The sequence below is a fragment of the Dryobates pubescens genome, chromosome 37 (assembly GCF_014839835.1).
Source record: "Dryobates pubescens isolate bDryPub1 chromosome 37, bDryPub1.pri, whole genome shotgun sequence".
Classification (NCBI taxonomy): domain Eukaryota; kingdom Metazoa; phylum Chordata; class Aves; order Piciformes; family Picidae; genus Dryobates; species Dryobates pubescens.
Window position 1 is genome coordinate 1,170,876 of NC_071648.1, and position 12,637 is coordinate 1,183,512.

The 12,637-nt window shown below is 44.6% G+C and overlaps 1 protein-coding gene across 6 annotated transcripts in view; it reads right to left on the bottom strand.

The window, feature by feature from the left end:
- GULP1 (GULP PTB domain containing engulfment adaptor 1) overlaps positions 1-12,003 on the bottom strand; it is a 145,659-nt gene extending 133,656 nt beyond the window's left edge. The window contains exon 1 of one of the 6 annotated variants that reach the window (XM_054177019.1): positions 11,785-12,001. The gene's annotated coding sequence lies outside the window, so the exon portion shown is untranslated. Of the gene's footprint in view, positions 1-11,784 lie in introns of all 6 variants that reach the window. The other 5 variants (XM_054177017.1, XM_054177021.1, XM_054177020.1 and 2 more) reach the window with 5 other exon arrangements.
- Between the last annotated feature and the right edge of the window lie 634 nt (positions 12,004-12,637).

Consider the following 12,637-nt stretch of genomic DNA (forward strand, 5'->3'; position numbering starts at 1 on the left):
TTGCATCAGGTCTTCTAAAAAGCAGCTAAACATAACACATAATCAAATGCTGCTTGGAGGGGAGGGGAGAGGAGGGGAGGGAGAGGCTGGAGGGAGGTATTCAGACCATAAACAAAGAAGATCACATCACTCAGCAGTACACATGCCTCGCAGCAAGCACAAGAAACACCACAGTAAATAATATCCATAAATACTCTTCAAGAGCATCTGGCAAAATTCACCATAATTAATTCAAAATAGTCAAAGCAATTATTTCCAGCCAACCACTTAGTTCTTGCCGAACTGAGAGCTTTAGCATTTTATTATGTTCTTCACTCTGAAGGCATATTTCTTCAGTAGTTTGACATATTTTTTTTCCCACCTTCTACCATTTGACTGAGCAACTAAGAACTTGATTCCACAGAAGTAACTTCCAGATGACCTAGCAAATGGAATTTATTTGGATTAAATGGCAACAGATTATTTCAGTGTTTAAGCAGTCATGGGTATGCCAGCAACATAACACATCTCAAATACATTCCATTAATCTTATTAAGTATGCTTTTATTTATCTTTCACTAAACATCTATTTTATGGCCCATTTATTCCTACCTTTAAATCACCACTCTGTTACAAGGTCAAAAAACTTGAAATCCCAAATTGGAAAGCACGTGGAGTCACAGCATAGTTAATTCTCTGAGTAAGATGTACAGCAGGGACTGCGGGGGGATCGTTAGGGTTTATGACTATAGGCGTACTTTCTGGTTTGCATATTTTACACAACAGATTTGTTACAGTTGAAAGCTTTCCCTTCAGGCCTTTTTAAAGAAGCACATCTAGGCACATCCCACAAAGTCGTCTGAGGAAGGTATAACAGAAGTGTCCTCGATTGTCTTTTGAGGGTGCAAGGACAAGAGAAGGGACAAGGAAAAAGGAAGGCAAAGGGATGCATGCAGGGAAGGGAAACTATACTTCTACCTTAGAGCTGTAAGGATATAAGCAACACTTTAAACTGTAAATCCCTTCCATTCCTCATCTTTTGCTTGCTCAGCTTTGGTTTATTTTTCTGACTTGCTACTTAAAAAAGTTGCTAATCAATCCTAACAATGCCACAGAAGAAACAAAACTCCAAAATGGGAAGGGGGGAGAAAAACATCTGATTTAGGAATTCTTCATAAGCTATAAACAAAAAAAATAAATAATCAGGATATCTTCCAAGAACAGCAATAAAAATGCCACATAATAAAGTACAACAGTCCTTAACTCATTAGAATAAGACCTGGTTCTGTACTTTGACTGTCAAGAGCTTAGATAACAACTCTTTGTTCCAAGACTGAACTTCTGTTTGAGGTATTCCAGTTTCTTTCAGGAGTGGGGTCTGGATATAAGTTAGGGTTCAAGCAACAAACATCACAGATGAGGAAAAGCCTTGAAAATATCAAAACAATGACATCTGGATACACAAAGTGTATGAAACACACAGAGTCTTCCCCAAAAGTCCCTGTTGTCAGAGAGCCTCTGCAGGAAGAAGCTTTCTATGCCATTTTACATTATCATCTTGGACAGCAAAATAAGCTACACATGTTCCACTTCATCAAATGTCTCATCTATTAGCACTTCAAAATTATGATAACAATCATAATTGTTATAACAATACCAACTCTCATCTGTATTTCATCTCTCTCATTTTCTTCATCTAGCTTTGAAGAACACATGGGTATAAATGATATTGCATCTATTTTTATCTGGTTTGGGTGACTACATCTCATTCTTTGGATATCTAAAAGAAAAGGCTGCACTGCTGCTTTACTTATGAAATCTGGGAGTTTAAAAGCAAACAAAACAGACTGATGTGGGAGTGAAATTCACATAAAGGAAGACATTTTGCAAATGCATTCTAGTTCCACAAAACAGCCTTGTCTCTTAGGAGATCTTTTACCCTATTAGGTTCAAGCTTGGGACAAACCAACCTTTAAGTAAGCCTCTGCAAATTGTTCTCAAAGGAATGTCAATCTTTTCTGAATTTGAGGCTGAGTTCAGAATTCATGGTGCAAAGTAGTCTACATTTTAAAGACAGAGAAGGCTGAAGGCCACCAGCAAGCAGAGGTTTGTGTTTTACTGTGTATGCGTTAGGCTTGCCGCCAAATACCAACTGCCCATATAGAATATTCTATGTAATATACACTGCCTGACTTCTTAATTATCTATTTTAAATGCATAGCTACATGAAGCATGGTTCCATGGCATCATTATTATTGCCAAGTAGTCATCCCCTCCTTCTTCCCTTCAGAAAAGCCAACCACAGGGGATATAATCCAAAAAGCCTGACCATTTTACATGGACTGATGTGGATAATGACCAGTCATTGCCTGCTGCACTTGTGCAAGACTGCAAAGTAAGGACACATAATAGAGAACACTGTGCATTGAAGTACAGCACGCTGCCCTTGCCTGCTGTGGTAGAGACATCCTCCTGCTTTGCAGGCACAATGCTCCTTGTGCAGTAAAATCATTTTTGCTCTGCCAGCTGGTACAAAAGCAAAGCAAACACCAGCACTTTTCTAACAGAAACAACCCACAGCGCTGTCAACTGCACTTCAGTTTCCTGGCAGATTACTAAGATACCTGTGTAGGTTGGGTTTGCTTTGTGAATTTTCCCCACCAACAGATTGGCCATGTCTGTTAGTCATCACCTGTCTCATGCTGTATCTCAGTCAAAAGAGATGAAGAAGTTCAGCTGCTGACCACAGCCAATGTAACTGTAGTGACCGTTACAGATGCCACCAATGCAAGCGCAATATTCAGTACTATAGGGCTGAAGTATCAGTTAATCACTTGGACTCAAGAGTTACTGGAGAAAATTACTAACACAAAGGAGGCTGAGGAGAGATCTCCTCACTCTCTACAACTCCCAGAGAGGAAGCTGGAGCTAGGTGGGTGCTAACCTCTTCTCCCTAGTAACAAGTGACAAGATGAGAGGAAAACAGCCTTCAGCTGTGCCAGGGAAGGTTTAGGCTGGACATGAAGAACAATTTCTTCCCTGAAAGGATCTTCAAGTGCTGGAATAGGTTCCCCAGGGAGGCAGTTGAATCCGTAGGGATACCTGGCGGTGTTTAAGAGACACACAGATGTGATGCTGAGGGTTTAGCCTTGGTAGAGATAGAGAACAGTTGAACTCGATGATCTTAAAGGCCTGTTGCAATTTGAGGTCCTGCGAAGCATTTCATTTTGAAAGAGAACAATACATAGTTCTTATGCCCTTCTAGTTTACAACTGTTGTTTACATCAGACTACTTGAGACAAACAGATGAGACTGCAAGTCAGTATGGCTAAATTAAAATCCACCTTGCAGCTTCTGCTCTCTCTCAGTGAAGAAGCAATCAATAGTCTTTGAGAGAACTGAAGCTGGGAACTGTAAAGTTCCCAAGTGCTCTCTCCCACACTGGCTGGTTTCTTAAGAACTGTGATTTTGAACCTGTGGGGACTAATACAGAAATAAGGCTTCCATCACAGCATGGGATGGGAGAGGAGGTTTTAGGGTCATTTTTGCAGATCAGAATGCTTCTAGGTGAGGTCTTTGGGTCTCAAAGAGAACCTAACATGCTATAAAAAGAAACGTATCACAGAATCGCAGCAGAATCACCAAGGTTGGAAGAGACCTCAAAGATCAGCAAGTCCAACCTGCCACCACAGACCTCATGACTAAACCATGGCACCAAGTGCCACGTCCAATCTCCTCTTGAACACCTCCAGGGACGGAGACTCCACCACCTCCCTGGGCAGCCCAGTCCAGTGCCTAACAACTCTCTCAGTGAAGAACTTTCTCCTCACCTTCAGCCTAAACTTCCCCTGGCACAGCTTGAGACTGTGTCCTCTTGTTCTGGTGCTCAACTTCAGAGAGTTGCTCCAAATTACAAGGATAGCAAACATTTTAAGAACCACCTCACTCATTTTCTCAATGGTTTTAAGTGGCTATGTCAGAAAATATTATTTAATCTGCATCCCACTTCCCCAGCCACAGACTTTAGCCCAGGCCCATCTATATGCTGCCTTCTAGCTTACCTGTACAATACACTACACAAAAACCCATGTGGAAATAAAACCACCCTGTAACTGAGAGGAAACAACTACAAACTTGCATTACAAGAAGATGGATAAAGCACTGCATTGGTAGTTCCACCTGGACTGTTTCCTCCAGCTAGGTGCAACTCGGCAATCTCTTCCTTCCAGAACATTAGCATTATGCACACTAATGCTGCAGTTGAGCAGTGTTGACATACTGCACTTCACACCACAAAACACAGCAGAAACAATCAATTAAGTGCAATTACTGTATGGCACAGAAAGATAAGAGACTTAGTAACAGCCCCAGCTGCAAAATTTGTTGGGAAAGTGTTTCTTTCCTCCTAAGCCTATTTGGACAACAGGATAAATTGAATATTAATACAACATATAACTTACAAAATTAGTAATGCAATTTTTAGGCTGCTTGAATCAAGAAAAAGACTGTACTAATCTCAGATGTTAAAGACCTTTGTGTTTACAAATCCACAGTACACTTGCTTGAAAGCCTACACATGTGAAACAGATTAAGGGGCACAATGGTGGGGGTTAGTCTCTCAAAACTGCTTTCTGCTGGCTACACCTTCCCCTGATACTACCTCTTCTGGCTCAAAAAAAAAAAGTATTTGGCATCATATTATACCATACACACTTCACTCCTCACTGTTACTTACCACTTTAATAAGTTTCCTCCTGCTATTTTAAGTAGAGTTACTCTAAAGTAGGTACAACTTGTGCATGCCTCACAACAGGAGACCAGCTGTAACCCCAACTGGCCACTGCTTTGAAGGGGATGGCTCTGTCACTTTGTCAGCTGGGAGGCAGAAGAAAAAGATACGCATGCTAGCTAGCATTTTCAGCTCTAGCACTGAACCTTCTTTGACTTCAGCACATGAACAAGTGGAACCATCTGCAGAGGCTTTACATCTGCATGAAAATGCAAACTGTTGACTAATATTTTTCTCATTTAAGACAGAAGGTCAGATACAGGGGTGCCATCCTCCCTCATTTTAGGGCAATTCTCACAAGAGCCGTTTTTTTCTGGAAGACCCGAGTCCTGAAACGTTGGGCTTGCATTACAAAGCTAGAATCAAATCTGTTTTCAGTACAAAAGTTTTAGCTCTATGCAGCTGAAAGAAAAGGGAAAAAAAGGAGAAAAAAAATAATAAAAGCTTTAAAGAAGGAAAACAATGCTTAGTGCTCAAAGAAGACAAAGGCTGGATGATTTTTAATCTCATTATTTGGTGATATTTTTGCTAGGGAACCTGACTCATGATCTTTGAATGCAGACGGCTGCCAGCACAGCATGCAGGAAGAAAGCATCAGAGACAGCACATATCTGCACAGCAAGGCATTTGGAAAGCTGGTCGGCACACACGGGAAGAAAACAGGTTTGAAAACACACCAAACTTTTTTTTAAACACCTCCTAATGTCATTGGCATTGAAAGATGACTGCTGCTCCAAACAACATTCTGAGAGGTGATGGCAGGGAAAAAAAGAATGTCTCTTTATTGGGAACGCAGCCTTTTATCCAGGTTCATGACCTCACTCCTGTTCCACTCCCCAGAAGATTTCACAACGGATTGTGAAAAAAAACAGAATTAAAAATGCTGCTGCTTCAAGAGGTATCTTTAAAAGATGTACACACACCAAAAAAAAGTAAAGACTCTCAAGCTGGCAAAAGAGAAAACATATTGATTAATACCGGGTGCACCATTATTCATAGGAAAAACAACGGTTTCACAGGGCAGCAGACAGAAATGGCCAGCACTAGTAGAACTGCTCCTTGCCAGCGCCCAGATGGCACAGACTGCAGCCATTAAGAACCCAGCACTCCCTGGGCCCCCCTTGCCACAAGGAGACTGCAAGACTGAGGTGAGAATGGGCAATCACCTCCCCTTCAGCCACCTTTGCCCACTGCAGCAGCAGCCTTACCCAGCCTTCCATCTAGTGGAAATGAAGTTTGCTTTTACACAGGCTGGTGAGAACTCTGAAAAAAACAGGGCTACGCGGATTTAGAGTGTCCTAGATGGCTGGGAAAGTTTAAGCACGGTGTTTCAAGTTCCTAATGGCCCATCCTGCCTAGAAGGAACTAAAGATCTAACATCTGCATTTAAAAGGATAAAAATGGAAATAGAATGGACTATTAAATGTCACAGCAGGTAGTGGTCAGGATTCTGTTGTGCACACTACCTTGCTTCTGCATTGTGCCTTTATTCAAGATTGCCCCCATTAAAACTAGGAGGATGGAGAGAGCAGAGAAGAATGGGGGGGGGGGGGAAATTGCATTAAAGATCTTGAATAGTTTCAGAGAATCCAGCAACCCTCAAAAAAATGATGATTTCATTTTATCTAAAAATACCAAGTAAGAATTTGAATGCAGTTTTACAGTTTTCACATTATTTCAGGGATTATGAGAACATTGGAGCACCTCAGAGATGAGGCTCCTCCATAGTCATTTCCAAATACTGGAGTACCCACATACCCTGCTCCACTGAAGCAACACAGAAATGGCCATCAGACAAATGCCAAAATATTTGCCCTAAAAGCCATGTATTTGTCAAAACAGGAGAATTATTTACTTGCACTGGTCAGGATCTCTCTGCAGCACAGGAATGGACTGCCCAAGGAGGTGGTAGAGTCACTGTCCCTAGAGGTGTTTAAGAAAAGACTGGATGTGGCACTTACTGACACGGTCTGGGTGATGTGGTGGTGTTAAGCCATAGGCCAGACTTCATGATCTCAGAGGTCTATTCCAGCCTCAATAATTCTGTGATTCTGATTCTGTGAATAACCAGAATGACTAAAGCATTTCCACTGGAAATTCACTTATGTGACAAAACCTCCAATATTTAGCAACTTCTTCTTAGTTCCATCAAATCAAAACAACCAAGATCAAGCCAGCTGCAGTCTCTGCTCTAACCAGTCGTTATCAAGAGAACTGTTTACCCAGTGACACTCGCACGAACTCACGCAAGGCAACAGCGGTGCTAAGGTATCGCTGACCAAAGAACCTGAAAACCATTTGGCTATACAGATGTTCCTGAATCTTCAGAGTTGCAAGTGAGACAGTTAATGGAGAAAACCCAGCTCAGCTCTCAAAATAAAACCTGAATGTGCAAGCTCAGGGTCAGATATATGAGCAGTACAACACAGCGAGTAGAATATACAGTACATACTACTAAGCTGAGCAGCTCAGATTCTGGAATTAAACTAAAAATGAGCTGAATTTCTCCATGTCTGCCCTTCCAAACAGAGAAAAATGCTGCAGGCATTAAAGAAATCCAGCATCTTAATCTAAGGAGCCCTCTACTTTGCCACACTATTAAGTATCCTGTGTGAAACCATAGGCATCATGAGCCCTTCTATGCAACCCATGCTTTAAACTGGTTTGTGGATGTGCTGTTGTGGAGCAGCCAACTATTACCATTTAATAAGTAGCCTTAATAATCTGTATTTACACTCATGGCCTGTCATGGGCAGGAGCAGGAGGAAGGAGGTGTTACATTTACTCAAGGACTTCTATGGCTTTTGGAAACTCTTACAGAAATGTTTGATTAAGCCACAAAATTCTACATTCCCTCTTTGTCTACTATGTAACTACACTCCAAAAAAGTAAATCATTTCAACCTGAGGAAATTATAATCTTTTAATCCTGAGCATCCTCTTAGCTTGGCAATTAGAACATCTGCTTAAACTGGCAGAGGGAAGGAGGAATGAAAGTGTAAATTCTTTCCTGGGAATTCATGATGAGTTTCCAGCTGGATAAAATTCTCTATTAAAATCCTGGATGAAAATCTCTGTGGCAACATCACTCCCTTCTCTTGATGTTCAGTTTAGTGTAACAAACATGTTTTGAAACTGCACAGCAAGAGGAGGCATTTCAGATGACCTTCTGCTTATTAGACGAGGTGGAGCTGCAGCCCAGAAAGAATTTTTAAGCTTAAGAGCTACTACTGACCATTCCCAGAGTTCTTTCAGTGCCTCTGGGCAAATGAAATGGCACAGACAAGGTCTACACTCGCACAGCTAAGACTAAAAGAGTGAGCAATAATTTACTGTAATGAGTGCTGCATTCTGCCATTCCTGCTAGGTCACAGGATGGACCACAAAATGACAAGTCCCTGAGTAAATGTAACACCTCCTTCCTCCTGCTCCTGCCCATGAGTGTAAATAAAGATTATTAAGGCTACTTATTAAACGGTAATAGGTGCCTACTCCACAGCAGCACATCCACAAATCAGTTTAAAACATGGGTCATCTTCATCAAAGCACTGACTGTGGGATGGTGAGACTAACTGCATGAAAAAGGCCAGGGTTCTGATGTCTTTTAGGAGATGCTAAATAAGGAACTGCCTTCCACTGGGAACAAGGACATTAAGGACTATAAGAAAAGCTACATAGAAGAGAATGTTATTAGGTAGCTGTGCAGATATACTATGTCTTCTAAGAGAGGCAGTATTGTTTGTTCCTTTCTGGGATACAACCTGATTCCCTAAAGGTGCTAAGCCCTTCAAAAATCACATTACAATGAGGCAAAAAAAGGGCTGGGGGATGGGGAAGATGTTTATTTGTGCCCAGTTAGCATATTCTTACATAAAATCTCTGTTAAGTCATTCAGTCAGGATTATTTTTTGTTGCTGTTATGCGAGCTGATTTGCTTGACAAACAGCCTCAACCTCTGCCATGCACTCCACCACTGACAGCAACTGAAAATTCTAAGGGTGAAGTGAACCTGGTGGACTTTTCAGTTCTCAGTGCTCTAGTCTCTCTCTTGGAAGAACTGACAGAACTAGAATCCTTCTGCAAGTCACATTAGATATAGCAACAATTCAAGGATAAGATAGTTCTCTTTCAAGCTCCCCAGTTCAAGCTGAAGTTGCTCTTTAATTATTTCACATGGTAGTTCTAATTATTTTCTTATGACTCATTCAAGCAATATGCTCTTGAGGGATTATCTCAAGAAAAAAAGCTACTTCTATAATCATAATACAAAGGCTGGTTTATTGCACTTGGCCTTGCAAGTTTTCACAGAAATATTTTGATTGTGATTTGTAGAGCATTCAGTAATATTTACAAATGTTGTATGAACACACCCATGCAGACACACTGCTACTGAACTGATGATCACACTGCGGAGTCTCCTTCTCTGGAGACTTTCTTGCCTGGATGCATTTCTGTGCAACTTGATCTGGGCAAACCTGCTTTAGCTGTGGGGCTGAACTAGATGATCCCCAGAGACTCCTTCCAACCTCCCATCATTTTGTCATCCTGTAATGAGATGTAATCTTGTCTACAGGGAAGAGACAAACAAATTATTGTAATGAGCTTGAAAAGGAAGCTCTAAAATGTCACATCAGGTGAGTATTGCGAGAAGCACAATCTTTGAACTTTAAAATGACCTCAGAAAGCTCACAAAGTTGTTAACAAGGGCTAAGGAGGCAGTACCAACCATTAGTGTGACAACCGCTGCTCTATCTGCTCTCCTTAACTACATCTTCCCCCTTTCTGGTCCTCTAATTCTAGTTTTGCATTTTCCCCATGTGATTTTAAAGCTTTACACGGAAGATCACAGTGCAGCTCCCTGTCACAATCCAGTACTTTCTCCTTTCTTTTTCCTGGCATCCAAATAACTTTAATTTCTGTACTCATCTCTCACAAGACATTTCCAGTGCTAGCTGGATCACCTTTAAGCCTTACTTCTACTGCAATCTGATTTGTACTTGCTTCTGCTTATTTCCAGTCTTTTTTCACTGGCATCCCTGCCACTGCAGCTCTGTTAAAAGCACAAACTGAACTGCTCTCCCATGCATCCTTCTCCACTGTGTGGTAATTCCTAGGCTTTAAATCCATAAATCGCTCCATTCAACCTCTTGACATAAATCCATGCCTTTAAAGAAGCCCATAATCACTAACGCATCCATACACTTAAAAACACATACCAAAAAGCCTAAGTGTAATAATCACAAAATTGTTGCCTTTTTGCCTCTACTATTTTGTTGTACCTTTCCCCAAGTGCACGTGGACAATCTCCAAAGAGCAGAGGTTGTCCCTGACACACAACTGAACACAAAGGAATCACACAAGTCTATAATTATGAGGCAAATTCTTCTGTTCATTCTGAAATTGAAAATAAAACAATAGAAGCTTGACCTTCAAAGAAAGATGTATTTTTTTGTCCTCGGGTGAATTATTTTGCCTCATTTTGATTCTCATCACAAGCGGTAGAGATTTGAAGCTATAAAGCACTGCCTACCACTGCAACAACTGAAGGATAGGACTGAAGTTTGAAGTGCAACATGCAGGGGAATAAAGAAGAAGTCAATAGTATCTCCAAAAGGTTCAGTTATTGACATCAAATATAAACGTGGATTAGAGCAGATAGCTAAAACATTTCAAACAGGTCTACACACACTCAAACCACCTTCATAATCCCCTTCCTGTATGGCTTGCTTTCCAGTTAACTGTGGGGTTTAACATCTTTTGACTTAAAGACAGCTTTTAAAAACTTGCAACCACAATGCAGCTGTAGGAACTGGAAATTTATGGAGTGAGAGTTGCATGGTATTTAAATTAGGAGTGTAATGACAGTCCGAAGGTCGCAAAAAGACCCCGGAAAAAATAGTTGTTTGGAAGGGGGCAAATCCTTTTGTGAGCAGAATACAATTAACCTTTACTGGCCTTTGACGGACTCTCGCTGCCTTTCAATAAATGAGAAGGACGGTGAAATTGAATGAGCAACACACATCCCCACGTTCCTCCAGAGGACTGCCACACAACTTTCAGACCCACTTCAACTGGGAGAGTCCCCCTGAATCTCCCTGACACACAACTCCATGCTGCAGTCCTCGCTCAGATTTCAGCCTTCTATTCACAGGATGATCCGACAGACTCCCGCAGCACTCCACCCTCCCAACGCCCGGCTGGTCCTCGGAGTTAAAATTAACTTGGTGGTTTGGGTTAGTCCAGGGGTAGAAGATCCTCCCTGGGAACACAATTGTGCGTTCATCAGGCTACGCGGCGAGCTCGGCTCGGCTCCCAGCCCCGCTGCGCTGCCACGGCCAAGCCCTCAGGAGGAAAACAAAACCTCGTCTCGGATAATGGCTTTACTGTACTTACTGAGGGGGGAAAACCCACCGGAATGAAAGGCATGGCATTATTCTCAGACGCTTGAAATTCAAAAAAACCCTCACCCCGTGGCACGAATACAATCCCCAAGCCCTCGCTGCTTTTGAAGTTAGAGGAGAAAAGGGCTGCAAGCGGCGCCCATCTCAAGTTTCGCACCGTGCCGTCAGGATAACAAGCACCGAAGCGGACAGGTCCGCCCCACCGAAACCCACCGCAGGTGAGCCCAGCCAACGAGCCCAGCTTCAACAGGCGCGCCCACCGTCTGCCCCGGGAACGAGCCCCGTTACTCACATCGCCCCCCTCCCCCCAACAGCCTTCGGCGCCCGCCCCACCCCGCGGTGCCGGTCCGACCGCCTCCGCTCGCTGCCCGCGGGGCTGCGAAGTTTGCAACCAAGGGCTGCGGCTGGACAGCTTAGCCCGAGGCAGCGCCGCCGCCGCGGCGATCAACAGGCGCTGAACCCTCCCTCTCCGCCGTCGCTAGCCAAGCGCACCTCGGGACCGGCGGGGACGCCGGCTGCCCTCGTCCTCGGAAAGGACGGCAAGGAGCTCGCAGCACCAGCTCAGGACTCTGCCGCACATGAAACCTGCCGCCCCCCAGAAACGAGTGCCGCTTACCTGGGCGACCTGACGGAAACCGTCCCGTTGCTGGAGTCGAGCCGGCACCCGGCGACCGCTCCGGTCCGCTCCCGCCTCAGCCGCGGAGAAAGTTTCCTGACGTCAGCGCGGGCGGGCGGGGGACCCCGCCTGCCTGCCGGGCTCGCTGCCCGCCGGGCTGCCGCTGCTCCCGGGCTCCCCCTGGCTCCCGCCGCCGGACGCCGGGGAGGGAACGGGGAGAGAAGAGGGAGAAGGAGCCGCCAGCACCAGGACCCCGCGGCGCTCGGCAGGGGGCGCCGTGGCGGCCGCCGGGGCGATTGAGGAACGACACCCGTTGCCGTCCCTGCCCCGCGGGGCTCTGACGTGAAGCCTCTGGTACACACAGACCTCGGCATGGCGCAGCCATGAAGTCACGCCGTGATCTTCGGTGACGCCATAGCGTCACGCCCAGCAAGGGCTGTCCCGACCTGGATCCCGGCCGCTGCGACTTCACCCTCACCGCCCCCCTGGAGCTGGTTCCTGGCGAACGGCCGGGAGCTGGGTCAGCCCTGGGCGTCCGAAGGGTGGGTGGTGCTGGGACCCCAGGGTTAGGTCGGGACGCACCCCTGCCCCGGAGCCGGTCTCGGGTGGGGCGGTGTTAGTTTAGGTTCCATTTCCCTCGAGTAAAGGGGGGACTGGCAACGTAGGTGCCCCATAGCTGGTGGCTCCTCTGTAGCCCAGAGGCAGGCTTACGTTCTGCGAGAGCCGTGCCCGAGCAGCGGGGAACAGGCCTGTCGGGGCAGTCCAAAGCTTCAGGTGTGCACAGCTCTCCTGGCATCACAGCTACTTTAATTCAGCTCTGCCGTCAGGAATCTGATAAAGCAAAGAAATGAAG